This window comes from Macaca fascicularis, chromosome 15, assembly GCF_037993035.2.
Source record: "Macaca fascicularis isolate 582-1 chromosome 15, T2T-MFA8v1.1".
In the NCBI taxonomy this organism is placed as follows: domain Eukaryota; kingdom Metazoa; phylum Chordata; class Mammalia; order Primates; family Cercopithecidae; genus Macaca; species Macaca fascicularis.
The window spans coordinates 63,934,619-63,951,449 of record NC_088389.1 but is presented as its reverse complement, the minus strand read 5'-3'; the positions used below and the strand labels follow the sequence as shown (position 1 = coordinate 63,951,449).

The 16,831-nt window shown below is 42.1% G+C and overlaps 1 long non-coding RNA gene and 1 other non-coding gene across 6 annotated transcripts in view; one reads left to right on the top strand and one right to left on the bottom strand.

The window, feature by feature from the left end:
- Positions 1 to 16,831, bottom strand: part of LOC102120280 (ciliary microtubule inner protein 2B) — a 188,949-nt gene that overhangs the window by 34,840 nt on the left and 137,278 nt on the right. The window contains exon 2 of one of the 5 annotated variants that reach the window (XR_010581521.1): positions 10,312 to 10,421. The exons of the other annotated variants lie outside the window; for them this stretch is intronic. This is a non-coding gene — a transcript (ciliary microtubule inner protein 2B). The remainder of the gene's footprint in view (positions 1 to 10,311; positions 10,422 to 16,831) is intronic. 5 annotated transcript variants of the gene reach the window in all.
- Positions 38 to 2,277, top strand: LOC135967411 (uncharacterized). Its single transcript, XR_010581527.2, has 3 exons — positions 38 to 226; positions 933 to 1,048; positions 1,723 to 2,277. It is a non-coding gene; the product is annotated as an uncharacterized lncRNA (long non-coding RNA).

The following is a 16,831-nucleotide window of genomic DNA, read 5'->3' as shown; positions in this document are numbered from 1 at the left end:
CTCTGTGGGCTCTGGTTGCCCTCTTCTCTCCTGTCAGGCATGCTGGTGTACCAGGCTCAGTCACCAGATGAAGGTGCCCTGGTCACTGCTGCCAGGAACTTTGGCTTTGTGTTCCGTTCCCGCACGTCTGAGACAGTCATACTGGTCGAAATGGGGAAAACCAGAGTCTACCAACTGCTGACTATTTTGGACTTCAACAATGTGCGCAAGAGGATGTCTGTTATTGGTGGGTGCCCTTCCTAGTTGGCCTTCTCCCCTTCTTTGTCCTTCATACGTATTCACACATTGCCTTTCTTTTTTATCTACACATACATGCTTTCTCCCACTCACATACCTTCTCATAGGTATGTGCCTCAAATACAAACATGCAGCCATCCCTATTTTCTCACATATCCTTTAACTTTTCTCTTACACACATATGTGGGCTTGCTACCATATGCTAAGTCCACACTAAGTCCCTAGTGTTCCTGAGCAGTGGCTTGTCAGCACCCTCAAAGCCACGGTGAGGGCAAAGAATAAATTTATAAAGCCTGAACATGGAATAAGAGATGGGAGCAGACAGTAAGGGAAAATTCATACTGTCTCTTTCAGTTAGTTTGAGCCCCTCATACTAAAAAGGAAGGTCATTTTTCACCCGTGGCATTACTAGATATGAGCCTTGGTCTGGGACTTGGAGATACTAAATGTGATTCTACATCAGACTCTTCCATGGGTAGCACTGAACCCATGGAAGAACTGGTTCTGTAAGTTCCTCTCTCACTTTTAGCAGCCCTCGCCACATCATTTATCCTGTGTGACCACTCACTGAGTACTTAGCCTGCATTAAAGGGAGAAACAGTGTCATGGGGAATAGCCTCCTATTATCCCTCATTGGCTCAGATAAGTTATAATAAGAGACTGATAGTTACTTTGCTTAATTTGCTTATCTTTAGTGCGGACACCTGAAGATCGGATAATGTTGTTTTGCAAGGGTGCAGACACCATCATCTGTGAACTGCTTCATCCATCCTGTAGTTCCCTCTGTGATGTGACCATGGAACATTTAGATGTAAGTGTTTAGGCTGCAGGAGAAGGAAGGTGCGGGTAGTTCTCTGTATCTGGATATGTAGCCACGTATGTGTCCCTGGGCCATCATGTTTCTATATGGCTATATAATGATGTCTGTGTCTCTTTAATTGGTAGAAGAATAAAACTATCTTATTTTGTGGGATTTTTGCCGACCACATTGCCAACTTCTATATCAAAGAGTTGAGTGTGACAGTACCCCAGAGGCATGATGAGGATTGTGTCCATGGGAGTATTACAACAATCAGAATAGTTCTCTGGTTCTTGATTCAGGAGTTTCCATAGTCTGACCTGGAGTTTGCTTTAGAATAGGACCTGTTCTTTCTTTCTCTTGCCTGATTGCCCTGGCCAGAACTTCCAATACTATGTCGAATAGGAATAGTGAGCTAGGGCATCCTTGTCTTGTGCCAGTTTTCAAAGAGAATGCTTCTAGCTTTTGCCCATTCAGTATGATATTGGCTGTGGGTTTGTCATAGATAGCTCTTACTATTTTGAGATACATTCCATCAGTACCTAATTTATTGAGAGTTTTTGGCATGAAGGGGTATTGAATTTTATTGAAGGCCTTTTCTGCATCCATTGAGATAATCATGTGGTTTGCTTTTGTCATTGGTTCTGTTTATGTGATGGATTACATTTATTGATTTGCATATGTAGAACCAGCCTTGCATCCCAGGGATGAAGCCAACTTGATCGTGGTGGATAAGCTTTTTGGTGTGCTGCTGGATTCTGTTTGCCAGTATTTTCTTGAGGATTTTCACATTGGTATTCAAATAGGAAGAGAGGAAGTCAAATTGTCTCCATTTCCAGATGACATGATTGTATATTTAGAAAACCCCATTGTCTCAGCCGAAAATCTCCTTAAGCTGATAAGCAACTTCAGCAAAGTCTCAGGATACAAAATCAATGTGCAAAAATCACAAGCATTCCTATACACCAATAACAGAGAACTAAATCATGAGTGAACTCCCATTCACGATTGCTGCAAAGAGAATAAAATACCTAGGAATACAACTTACAAGGGATGTGAAGGACCTCTTCAAGAACTACAAACCACTTTTCAAGGAAATAAGAGAGGACACAAACAAATGGAAAAACATTCCATGCTCATGGATAGGAAGAATCAATATTGTGAAAATGGCCATACTGCCCAAATTAATTTATAGATTCAATGCTATCCCCATCAAGCTACCATTGACTTTTTTCACAGAATTAGGAAAAAAAAAAAAAAAAAAAAACTACTTTAAATTTCATATGGAACCAAAAACGAGCCTGTATAGCCAAGACAATCCTAAGCAAAAAGAACAAAGCTGGAGGCATCACGCTACCTGACTTCAAACTACACTACAAGGCTACAGTAACCAAAACAGCATGGTACTAGTACCAAAACAGATATATAGACCAATGGAACAGAACAGAGGCCTCAGAAATAATGGCACACATCTACAACCATCTGATCTTTGACAAACCTGACAAAAACAAGCAATGGGGAAAGGATTCTCTATTTAATAAATGGTGTTGGGAAAACTGACTAGCCATATGCAGAAAACAGAAACTGGACCCCTTCCTTACACCTTATACAAAAATCAACTCAAGATGGATTAAAGACTTAAATGTAAGACCTAAAACCATAAAAACCCTACAAGAAAACCTAGGCAATACCCTTCAGGACATAGGCATGGGCAAAGACTTCATGACTAAAACACCAAAAGCAATGGCAACAAAAGTCAAAATTGATAAATGGGATCTAATTAAACTAAAGAGCTTCTGCACAGCAAAAGAAACTATCATCAGAGTGAACAGGCAACCTACAGAATGGGAGAAAATTTTTTTGCAATCTATCCATCTGACAAAGGGGTAATATCCAGAATCTGTAAGGAACTTAAACAAATTTACAAGAAGAAAACAACCCCATCAAAAAGTGGGCAAAGGATATGAACAGATGCTTCTCAAAAGAAGACATTTATGTGGCCAACAAACATATGAAAAAAAGCTTATCATCGCTGGTCATCAGAGAAATGCAAATCAAAACCACAATGAGATACCATCTCACGCCAGTTAGAATGGCGATCATTAGGCTGGGGGCAGTGGCTCACGCCTGTAATCCCAATACTTTGGGAGGCTGAGGCGGGTGGATCAGAGGTCAGGAGATCGAGATCATCTTGGCTAACATGGTGAAACCCCGTCTCTACTAAAAATACACAAAACTAGCTGGGCGTGGTGGCAGGCGCCTGTAGTCCCAGCTACTCGGGAGGCAGGAGAATGGTGTGAACCCAGGAGGCAGAGCTTGCAGTGAGCCAAGATCGCACCACTGCACTCCAGCCTGGGCGACAGAGCAAGACTCCATCTCAAAAAAACAAAACAAAACAAAAAAAAGAATGGCGATCATTAAAAAGTCAGGAAACAACAGATGCTAGTGAGGATATGGAGAAATAAGAACACTTTTATACTGTTAGTGGGAGTGTAAATTAGTTCAGCCATTGTGGAAGATAGTGTGGTGATTCCTCAAGGATCTAGAACCAGAAATACCATTTGACCAAGCAGTCCCATTACTAGGTATATACCCAAATGATTATAAATGATTCTACTATAAAGACACATGCACACGTATGTTTATTGCAGCACTATTCACAATAACAGAGACTTGGAACCAACCCAAATGCCCATTAGTGATAGACTGGATAAAGAAAATGTGACACATATACACCATGGAATACTATGCAGCCATAAAAAATGATGAGTTAATGTCCTTTGCGGGAACATGGATGAAGCTGGAAATCATCATTCTCAGCAAACTAACACAGGAACAGAAAACCAAACACCACACTCACAAGTGGGAGTTGAACAATGAGAACACATGGACATAGGAAGGGGAACATAACACACCAGGGCCTGTTGGGGTGGGGGACTAGGGGAAGGATAGCATTAGGAGAAATACCTAATGTAGATGACAGGTTGATGGGTGCAGCAAACCACCATGGCACGTGTATACCTATGTAACAAACCTGCACATTCTGCACATGTATCCCAGAACTTAAAGTATAATAATAATAATAATAAAAAGAATAGGACCTGTTGTTATGGGAGGCCCTACCCCCCCAGCCATGATGAGAACAGACTACCTAGAATAGAAAACATCAGGCCTGGACTGTTCGATACCTCTCTCTGTTGTCTACAGGATTGGAATCATCAAAGGCACCTTCTCTACCCTACCCTACCTTACTTCTACACTCTAGGATTTGGGATGTATCGAAAAGAGAGAGTAGCTCCAGCCGTCGGGCACAAGAAAGGAAAACCAGATCCATACTCTTTGAGGTTTTCACCTCTAAATCTGTATATGCAAAGGGTTGGGGGACTAGGGAGAGAACAAGGGACAGAATAAGAATGAACATAGATCACAAAAATGTTTGATAAATCAGAGAATATTCTATTTTATTAAGTCACCTCAACTTGACTCTCCATTAACACACAGCCAGAAGCCAGAGAACAAATGGCCAATAAGCTCATGAAGAGCTATTCAACATCATTAGTCATTAGAGAAATACAAAAATCAAACCCACAAAATCCACGTTACACCCACTAGGATGGCTAAAATCAAATATTTGAAGGAAAAAGAAAGATAACCAGACAATAATAAGCATTGACAAGGATGCAGAGAAATTGTAACCCCTCTACATTGCTGATGGGAAAGTAAAATAGCACAGCCATTTTGGAAAACAGTCTGGCATTTCCTTAAAAAGTTAAGCATAAAGTGATCATATAACCTAGCAATTCCACTCCAAGGTATATTTCCTAGAGAAATGGAAATATACACCCATACAAAAACATGTACACAGGTGGAGGGATGGGAGCAAGATGGATAAATAGAATCCTTCACTGATCATTTTCCCCACAGGAACACCATATTTGACAACTATCTACATTAAAAATCACCCTCAAAGAACCAAAAACAGATGAGCAATCAGAGTATCTGATGTTAACTTCATATCACTGAAAGGTGTACTGAAGAGGGTAGGAAAGACAGTCTTGAATCACTAGCGTCAGCCCTCCTGCATCCCCTAGCAGTGGCCACATTGTGCAGAGTATCTGTGAATTTGGGGGAGGGAGAGTGCAGCAATTATGGGAACTCAGTGCTGCCAACACCAGTCAAAACACAACCAGTGCCCACAGAGGGAGCATTTAGACTAGCCCTAGCCAGAGGGGAATCACCCATCCCAACAGTCAGAACTTAAGTTTCTGGCTGGACACGGTGGCTCACGCCTGTAATCCCAACACTTTGGGAGGCCAAGGTGGGCAGATCACCTGAGGTCTGGAGTTTGAAACCAGTCTGACCACCATGGAGAAACCTATCTCTACTAAAAATACAAAAAATTAGCCAGACATGGTGGTGCATGCCTGTAATTCCAGCTACTTGGGAGGCTAAGGTAGGAGATTTGCTTCAACCCGGGAGGTGGAGGTCGCAGTGACCTGAGACAGTGCCACTGCACTCCAGCCTGGGCAACAAGAGCGAAACTCTGTCTCAAAAAAAGACCTTGAGTTTCTGCAAGCTTCACCATCACAGGTTAAAGTGCTCTTGGGTTCTAAATAAACTTGACAGGCTGTCAAGGCCACAAGGACTGCAACTCCTAGCCAAGTCCTACTCCTGTACTGGGTTCAGAGCCACTGGACTTGGAGGGTCATGAGACCCAGTGAGACACTAGTCTGGGTGGCTAAGGGAGTGCCACCCCTACCCCTACCCCAACCCCAGGCAGCACAACACATACCTCCAAAAGAGACCCCTTCCTTCCATTTGAGGAGAGGAAAGGGAATAATAAAAAGGATTTTGTTTTGCAACTTGGACACCAGCTCAGCCACGGTAGGACAGGGCAGTAGGCAAAGTCATGAGGCCCCCATTTCAGGCCCTAGCTCTTAGGTGAGATTTTTAGACATGCCCTGGGCCAAAGGGAACCCACTACCTTGAAGGGGACCCAGTCCTGGCAGGATTTATCACCTCCAGACCTAAGAGCCCTAGGGTCCTGAATAATCAATAGCACTAACCAGGTAATACATGCCATGGGCCTTGGGTGAGACTGTGAGATGTGCTGGTTTCAGGTGTCACTCAGCATATTCACACTGTAGTGACTACAAGGAGAGACCCCTTCTATTTGAAAAAAGGAGAGGGAAAAATAAAGAGGACTTTATCTTGCAGCTCAGCTACCAGCTTGGCCACAGCACAAGCAGGCTCCAGGGGCCCCCAATTTCAAGCGTTGGCTCTTAGATGGATTTCTAAACCTACCCTTGGCCAGAAGATAGCCCATTGCCCTGAAGGGGGAGTTCCAAGCCTGGAAGCATTTACCACAGGCTGATTGAAGAACTTTGGGGCCTTAAGTGAACATCATCAGTACCCTGGCAGTACTCCCCATAAGCCTGTCATGATGGTGGACACAGGGAGAAACTCCACTACCTGGGAAAAAGGGAGAGAAGGGAGGGAAGAGTGGGAAAAACCATTGTCTTGTGGTTTCAATGCCAACTTAACTGCAGTGGAATAAAGCACCAAGTGGATTTTTTGGGTTTATGACTCTGGGTCCTGGATCCCAAATGACATCTCTGGACCAGGCTGGAGCCTTGGAGAATCACCACCCTGAAGTGAAGGACACAAGAGTGGCTGGCTTCACCACCTGCTGATTGTAGAGCTCTAGGCCCTTGAGTGAACATAGGTGGTAACCAGGTAGTGGTTACAGAGGGCATTGGGCAAGACCCAGAGTTGTGCTGGCTTCAGGTCTGAGCCACCACAGTCACAGTGGTGGTCACAGGGTTGCTTGTGTCCCAGCTGAGGCAGTTCAGCATAGAGAGAGAGACTCCATTTGGTTGGGAGAATATAAAGGAAGAAAATAAGAGTCTTTGCCTAGTAATCCAGATAATTCTTCCAGATTTTATCCAAGACCACCATCTTATCCAACACCACTTGTACCACTACAAGTCTGCAAAAATGACAGTGTTCCTGGGCTTGGGGTGCCTCCTAATGCAGACACGACTTAGATCACAACACCCAAGTCCCTAGTATCACATTGAATGGAGAAAAACTGAAAGTCTTTCCTCCAAGATCTGGAACACAACAAGGATACCCACTTTCAGCACTGTTATTCAGTATAGTACTGGAAGTCCTAGCTAGAGCAATCAGACAACAGAAAGTAATAAAGGACACCCAATTTGCAGTTGATATGATCTTATATTTGGAAAAACCTAAAGATTCCACCAAAAAAACTGTTAGAACTGATAAGCAAATTCAGTAATGTTGCAGGATACATACTCAATATACAAAAATCAGTAGCATTTCTATATGCCAACAGCAAGCAATCTGAAAAAGATATCAAGAAAGTAATCCCATTTACAGTAGCTACAGGGAGAATTAAATACCTCAGAATTAACTTTACCAAAGAAGTGAAAGATCTCTACAATGAAAACTATAAAACATTGATGAAATAAATTGAAGAGGACACAAAAAAATGAAAAGATACTCCATGAGTTGGAAGAGTAAATATTGTTAAAATGTCCGTACTACCCAAAGCAATCTACAGATTCAGTGCAATCTCTATCAAAATATCAATGACATCCTTCACAGAAATAGAAAAAACAATCCTAAAATTTATATGGAACCATAAAAGACCCAGAATAGCCAAAGCTATCCTGAGCAAAAATAACAAAACTGGAGGAATCACATTACCTGAGTTTAAATTATACTATAGAGCTATAGTAACCAAAACAGTATGGCAATGGCATAAAAACAGACACATAGACCAATGTAACAGAATAGAGAACCCAGAAACAAATTCATACACATACAGTAAACTAATTTTGGACAAAGTTGCCAAGAACATACCCTGGGGAAAAGACAGTCTCATCAATAAATGATGCTGGGAAAACAATATTATTCATATGCAGAATAATTAAACTAGGACGGGCATTGTGGCTCATGCCTGTAATCCCAACACTTTGGGAAGTTGAGGCAGGAAGATCACTTGAGCCCAGGAGCTCGAGACCAGCCTGGGCAACAAAGCACAACCCTGACTCTATTTTTTTAAGTAAATTAAAAAAAAAAAAATGTAAAGGAGAATGAAAACAGACCCCTATGTCTCACCATAAATATCAAATCAAAATAGATTAACGACTTGAATCTAAGACCTCAAATTATGTAACTACTAAATGAAAACACTGGGGAAACTCTCCAGCACATTGGTCTGGGCAAAAAATATATTCAGTAATACCCCACAAGCACAGGCAATCAAAGCAAAAATGGACAAATGGGATCACATTAAGTTTAAAAGCTCTGCACAGCAAAGGAAACAATCAACAAAGTAAAGAGACAACCCACAGAATGGAAGAAAATATCTGCAAACTACTCATCTGACAAAGGATTAATAACCAGAATATATAAGGAACTCAAACAACTCTATAGGAAAAAAACCTAATAATCCAATTTAACAATGGGCAAAAGATCTGAAGAGACATTTCTCAAAAGAAGACATGCAAATAATAAACAGGCATATAAAAAGGTTCTCAACATCATTGATCATCACAGAAATGCAAATCAAAATTACAATGAAATATCATCTCACCCCAGTTAAAATGGCTTTTATCCAAAAGACAGGCAATAACAAATGTTAGCTAGGATATGGATAAAAGAGAACCTTTGTACACTGCTGTTGGGAATGTAAATTAGTACAGACACTATGGAGAACAGTTTGGAGTTTCCTCAAAAAACTGAAAATAGAGCTACCATATGATCTAGAAATCCCACTGCTAGGTATATACCCAAAAGAAAGGAAACCAGTGTATTGAATAGATATGGTCACTTCCATGTTTATTGCAGCAATATTCACAATAGCCAAGATTTGGAGGAAAAAAGTTAAGTGTCCATCAACAGACAAATGAATAAAGAAAATGTAACACATATACACAAGGAGTACTCTTCAGTTATAAAAAAAGAATGAGATCCTGTCATTTGCAACAACATGGATGGAACTGGAGATCATTATGTTATTAATAAGTGAAATAAGCCAGGCACAGAAAGGCGAACTTTGCATGTTCTCAATTAGTTGGAGCTAAAAATTAAAACAATTGAACTCATGGAGACAGAGAGTAGAATGATGGTTACCAGAGGCTGGGAAGAGTAGTGGGGCAGAGGGAGGGAAGTGAGGATGGCAAATGGGTATTGAAAAATAGAAAGAATGAATAAGATCTAGTATTTGGTGGCACAACAGAGTGACTATAGTTAATAATTTAATTGTACATTTTTAAGTAACTAAAAGAGTATAATTGGATTGTTTGTAACACAAACGATAAATGCTTGAGGTGATAGATACCCCATTTACCCTGATGTGATGATTATATGCCTGTATCAAAATATCGCATATTTCCCGTAAATATATACACCTACTATGTACCCACAAAAATTAAAAATTTTAAAAAAAAGTGTACCCAAATATTCTAAGCTGCATTGTTCATAATGGCCAAAAAAGTGACATAAGCCTAATGTCCATCAACAGATGATTGGATAAATAAAATGTGGTTTATCTGTACAATGGAATGTTATTTAGCAATAAAAACGAGTGAAGTACTGATAAATGCTACAGCAGAGATGAACCTTGAAAACATTATGCTATGTAAAGAAGCCAGTCACAAAAGGCCACAAAGATTCCATGTATATGAAATGTCCAGACTAGGCAAATCTATAGAATCAGAAAGTAAATTAGTGGCCATCATAGGGCTAGGGGAAAATGGAATGGGGAATGACTGCTAATGGATACAGGGTTTCAGCTTGGGATAATTAAAATATTCTGAAATTACACATTAGTAATGGGTGCACAAATTTTGTGAATAGACTTTTAAAAGGCCATTGACTTGTATACTTTAAAAGGATGAAATTTATAGTATATGAATTATATCTCAAGTTTTTTTTTTTTTAAGTCAGTGAAATGTCCCACACAAGACAGCTCTTATGCCTTATACTGGTTCCCAGAGGCCATAGTATTTTTTATGGACTAGACTTTTATCTTTTAACCTTTCAGAACATGTGAATTAGGGTACCTTTTCTGAAAGCATTTCCACAGACTAGCCTCAAAGGAAGCCAGAAAACTGTTTCAGATCTTTTGACATGCTTCCTGCTTACCATCCTCAAAAGACACTTACAGTGAAGCCTGACTGTACTACAGTGTATTCACCACTGATGGCAAATCTGTAAGAGTCAAGCTGTAACAACCCACTCACGCAAAAGCAGAACTCCAGGCCCTCTGAGACAGGGATCAGCAAACAGGTCATGCACATACAGGTAGCGGGCAAGATTTGGCTCCCAGGCCCTAGTTTGCCTCATACCAGCTCTAAGAGAAAAAACACACAAGTAGGGATAAAAGATAATGTTAACACATACCACAAAGTTATTTGTTGAATGGATTAATGAAATTGTCATTGTATTGTTAAGCTTGTCAAGTTATTTTATCTGTGTCCTATACAAAACTAGTTTCTGCCATTGTCACTTCCTTCTTAGAAACTCTCCTGAAATCTTTTCTGGGGCTTCCTAGACTGCCAATATCATAGAGGTTTAAGAGATGACATTCCATCCATATATTGTCTTATGTTAATTTCACCTGACAGCTAGCATCAAACACTTCGGCGTTACACAGGGAACTGAGAGTAAATTCTGTTTCTCTTGCTCTTATAATGCCAAAGTGAATTAGTTTGCCACTCACTATAGCAATGATCGTGTAGAATTGTTGTCATGTGCAGTTCTCGATATTCAAAATCTGTTTCTAACCCACCCTTAGATGGATATGAATTCTCCCCTAAACCACCCACACTCTGACCCAGCCCTCCTATGACCAAGAGTTTATTCCTGCAAGATGGTTAGCTATGGTTAGTTAGGGTATGTCAGCGGTTAAAGAGCAAAACGATGCTAACTCACCCAAAGAGCATTTCAGTGGTGCCCTCATTAACATGCCGGCTATGGCTAATCAACTGAACCAACCAACTATAGACAAATACACAAGTATGTGCTGTGTAAGATGCCCAATGAATATTTGAGGAAGGAAGGGAGAGAGGAAAATGGAAGTGAATGTGTGCTTGTAAAAACTAGTAACACCTTTGATTATTTTTTATAACTGCTTCTTTTTACTTTATTATTCCCTTCATTCTCATATCATAGTCATCATTATCCTCTCTGTAGAGGGTACATTATCATCCCAATTTTACAAGTAAGAGATCTAGACTTGGTTTTTCCCAGAGTCACACAGCAAATTACCTAACCACAAGTAAAAGCTAGAACCTTCTATCCTTCAGAATTACTATCAACCTTCCAGCTATGCTGGCCCCCATCTTTGGGACGTTTTGCTGAAAAAGCACATCAGTTGCTTTCTGCTTAGGCTAGGAACTAGCCCCATATTACTAATTATTAAACCCTATTTTGCAGGCAAATGAAGCCTGTGGGGTCGGTCTGCCGCTCCCTTAACTCAGCCTTAACCCAGCCCAGGCCCACTCAGCGCACACACGTGTATGTCTTCCAGGATTATGCCAGTGAAGGCCTTCGCACCCTAATGGTGGCCTACCGAGAGTTGGATGAAGCGTTCTTTCAGGACTGGAGCAAGAGGCATAATGAAGCCTGCTTGTCTTTGGAGAATCGGGAAAGCAGATTATCAAGTATCTATGAAGAAGTCGAAAAAGACTTGATGGTTAGTGAGGAAGCCAGGGATAGACTGGGGGCAGTGATGGGGCCTGGCAGTCAGCAGACTGAGCAAGGGCTCTGAAAGTGGCTCCCAGAGGATTGACAGATGCAGGCTCTCTCTGGGAGGAAAGATAGGAAGTCTTGGCAGGCGAGCCCCATAGCTTTGTGCCAGGGAGGCTGGATACTGGACTTCCAGCTGATTCAGTATATCCTGGACCTTCTCAATACATAATGGAAGAATGCACTGGTTGTAATTTTTAATCTTTCTGGCAGTGTTTCTAATTCCAAAGCTGTTCACAGAAGCTAAGTAATCTAGTTGAAAAGCTGTGTATGTTGTGAGGCAGAATGTGCTGATTTTTATACCACTGAGATCCTCACTCCAGGACAGAGCCGGCTCACTAGAGTACTGAGGTGCCAGTTCAGTCGTTGGGTAGCACTAAATTAAAAATAATTAATTATTTTTAATAAAAGGGGAAAAGCCTCTTACCCTTTTCCTCATTCACTGATACATCTTTTCAAAGCTGTTAGGGGTCACAGCCATAGAAGACAAGCTACAAGATGGAGTACCTGAGACAATCATCATCCTGAACAAAGCCAAAATTAGACTATGGGTTTTAACTGGAGATAAGCAAGGTAAAACCCCTAGACTGACTGATCCTCTTCCCTATCCACCTTAGCCATTTCTTTTCTTCCTCTTTCCTTTTTTTCTTAGCCATTTTTTGACAAGTATCTTGTAAGTCAAATCAAGTCCTTAGAGGACACCTTTATTCTCAATCTTGTATACAATTTGCTGAGCATATACTTTATGCCAGATGATATATTAGTCATTGAAGACAGATGAATCAATCAGACACGACCTGTCACCCAGGAACTCACAAGCTAAACTTTAAAATTGTCTTTGACTGTACCCTATTGTCCCATAGAATCACTCTCCTACTATATTCCACAAATTTGTCTGAAAATCCTCCTATGTTACCCTCCCAGTTCAACCTATTTTCTTTGGCTGTACTTAACACAAACTTCTGAACTCATCTCTCTGTCTCTTGCCCTTATTAATTTCAGTACAGCCAACATACAACCATCAGTTTAATCTTCCTCAAATATACTAATTTTATGATGTTACTCCTCTGTTCAGGGACCTACAGTGACTCCATGTTGTAAAGGTTGAACTCCTCTATCTGGCCTTCAAAACTTTGATAATCTATTGCTCTTCACATCCTTATCTGCATCCTAATGTTACCATTATCTTAAATATGCCCCGCAAAGAAACCAATTCCTACTCTAAGGTCTTGGTTTGGGTTGTTTCCCCACTTAAAATGCCTTTTCCTTCAAGTCTTATTCATCCTCCAAGGACTTCCTTCAAGAAATTTTCTGTGACAATTGCAATCTCTCCTCTGAATTCTGATACCACGTGTAGCCAGGATTCAGGGCTTGATTTTTTTCTTAGTATGAATTTATTCCAAATTCCAGACTATTTTATGGGGGCATAAAATCTAGCATAGAGATGGGCACAGTGCTGTTCAAAGAAACACATCCTGATTGCCTGGAGAGGTAGATAAAGACTGAAATTGTTCTAAGAAATAGGGTAAGGCTTTCTAGAGAAGGCCAGAATGACCATAGTTATTGATAAGTAACCCACAAGTCTGTACAGGTAGACAATCATCTGTGGATGTTTGAACATGATCTCCACTGATTCTTTAAAAATGCACTTTGAGGCCGGGCGCGGTGGCTCAAGCCTGTAATCCCAGCACTTTGGGAGGCCGAGACGGGCGGATCACTAGGTCAGGAGATCGAGACCATCCTGGCTAACACGGTGAAACCCCGTCTCTACTAAAAAATACAAAAAAAAAAAAAAACTAGCCGGGCGAGGTGGCGGGCGCCTGTAGTCCCAGCTACTCAGGAGGCTGAGACAGGAGAATGGCCCGAACCCGGGAGGCGGAGCTTGCAGTGAGCTGAGATCCGGCCACTGCACTCCAGCCTGGGCGACAGAGCGAGACTCCGTCTCAAAAAAAAAAAAAAAAAAAAAAAAAAAATGCACTTTGATTGCATCCATGGCAAATGTGGATGAATGGGCTCTGCAGCCCAATATTAGAGCCTGTGTACGTGTACATTATAAAGATCCTGTCCCTGTCTTAAACACCAGCCAAAATGAGACTTGTGCTCCCCTTTCGCTACAGAGACTGCTGTGAACATTGCCTATTCCTGTAATCTATTTGAGGATGAAATGGATGAGGTGTTCATCGTGGAAGGCAGGGATGATGAGACTATTCGGAAAGAACTCAGGTATAGATGGGGGATTAGCCACAGCCAGTCTCTGGACCCAAAATTTCCCACCTATCTCTTCCCTTAGTGTGGCTCCCACACAACCGGAAGGAACAGATGAGACATGGAGGAGGGAAAAAAAAAAAAACTAAAATATTTGAAAAAATTTTGTAAAGCAGCATTTGGGCTAAATGGGGCTGGAATATGGGGGATGGAGAAGTGTAGCATGTGGATGGTCAGGGACCTATGGCAGTGGCAGGTCTTGAGAGGCTGTCAAGTCTGAGGTCTTGGCTGGTGCTTTGCAGAGTTCCTGTATCCCCTTTGCCCACTTTCATCTGGGGACACATTTTCCCTCCTAAATTCTGAGACTTCAGGTCAGGCTCTGACCACTACTCTTTGCTTTCAGGACAGCAAGGAACAAGATGAAACCTGAGTCTCTCCTGGATTCAGACCCCATAAACATTTACCTCACCACGAAGCCCAAACTGCCTTTTGAAATACCCGAGGAGGTGGCCAATGGCAACTATGGCTTGATCGTCAATGGCTACAGTCTGGTGGGCAACACAGAGCTACACTCTATTGTCTTCTTCCAAGGAACCCTCTTCCTAGGTCCAACACTTCAGGGAAATTTCAAGACTCCCTTTCCTCTTCCATGAGTCACCCTATTCCCCTTCCCTTCAGGTGCCCTTGCCTGAAAGACTCCTTTCCCTAGGCTTCTCTAGGAAGAAGTAAATAAGGAAAGAGAAGGGCATATTTCTTCCTATCCAAATTCAAATCCTTCTCTACTGATGTGGCCTGTCACTTAAGGAAAGAGGGAAGCAAGCAGAAACAGGTCCCCCAAGAAGTCACTTGAGCTCTTAGCCCCATCAACAGATTTGGCCCAATGAGAGGTCCCGACTAGTTTCCCATTGGAGGCTGAGTCAGATGTGAGGATGCCTAGAACTGACTTGGGGGCTCGGCCTCCCTTGGGAGTGGAGTGCCTTGGAAGCAGCTATGCCTGCCCTGTGAAGGACAGGAGGGTGTGGAGGGAAAGGGAACCATTTGGGAAGGTCATACTCTGAGAGCTTTTTTGGGCAACCTGAAGAGTGAGTGTGTCCTGGTGCTACAGGCCTATGCTCTAGAAGGGAACCTGGAGTTGGAACTGCTGCGAACAGCGTGCATGTGCAAGGGGGTGATCTGCTGCCGGATGACACCCCTTCAGAAGGCCCAGGTGGTAGAGCTGATGAAGAGGTACAAGAAGGTGGTGACACTGGCCATCGGGGATGGGGCCAATGACGTCAGCATGATCAAAGGCATGTGAGGGGAGGGGGACAGTTAGCTTCCAGCCATGGGCTTGCCCCTTCCTTCCTCCATGGGCAAAACTGATCTGAGTGGTACTCTGTTGCTGGCTCACACTCCTGCCTCTCATATGTGTTACACATTTATATGGTTTTGCAACTCCATTCATACTCCTCTATCCCTGCACTCCCATTTATTGATACATGCAGGCATCAGCCCATATCCACAGGTATGCACACACATTCAAATTCATGCATTTACACTATGAGTGTAAGCACACACACAGATACACATGGCTCCCACAAGAACACATGCTTACATTCACAGAACAGGCTGTGCAACTACCACACCTTCTTTCTGAGATGACTCAAGGTCCACAGAAAGGACCCCTGGGCAGGAGTCATAGTCTGTTTCTTTTTTGAAGGCTGTAGGCTGTGATGCCCAATTCAGAGATCTTTTCTTTCCCAAGTCTATGTTCCCAAGAGCTTGCCCTGCTCCCCTGGCTAGAGGAGAATAGGTGACTTATTGATCACTTTGGACCAGTAGAAGCAAATGGCTGACATTTACTAGGGTTTGTTTTGTTTTGTTTTGTTTTGTTTTGAGACAAGGTCTTGCTCTGTCACCCAGGCTGGAGGGCAGTGGCATGATCATAACTCACTGCAGCCTTGAACTCCTGGTCTCAAGCAATCCCCCTGCCTCCACCTCCTGAGTAGCTGGGACTACAGGCACACACCACCATGCCCAGCTATCTTTTAATTATTAGTAGAGGTGAGGCCTCACTATTTTTCCCAGGCTGGTCTCAAACTTCTGGCCTCAAATGATCCCCACCATCTCAGTTTCAAAGTGCTAGGATCACAGGCATGAGCCACCACACCTGGCCAAATTTACTGGTTTCAATTTCAGGTGAATGTTGACCTACCAGCCTCCAGCAACATGTAGGTCTGTGAGATATGGACAAATCTAGAGGTTCTCTAGTCCAACTTCTCTGCCCATACAAGGAACTCTAGCAGATATTCCAGCTTCAGCTTTAATACTAGGAAGTATTCTTGCTCTCTTCCCCAGTTTCTAGACCCTAGGGATATTTAGGAGTTTAGAGGTTTGAATTATCCCATCAAGCAGTGCAGTAGGCGTATTCCAGACCAGTGAATTTGGTATATGCCAGAAAAATGGCAAACTACCACAAACTAATTAAAACTTTTAGGAACTTCAGTCTTTCTCTTCCATCAAATATAATAATTGCTTTATCCAGAAAAAGTCACCTTAGGCCTCCTGAAGAACTTGTTTCTCACTAACAAAGTATGTACATCACATACAGTTAGATTTTAGCCCCTTAGGTAAACTTAGGTAATTAAATACTGTATTAGATTGGCATCCACCCTGCATCTTGAATTAAGTGGGTTCCAGAAACAACAAGAAATTTTAACTTCAGTATCTGGACAGTAGGAAAGAGCCCAGAAGGCTAGAGTAGTGGCAAAGAGCATTCAGGACAGCTTCTAGTACTGGCCATGCCAGGCATTCTAGAGTGGCAGTGTC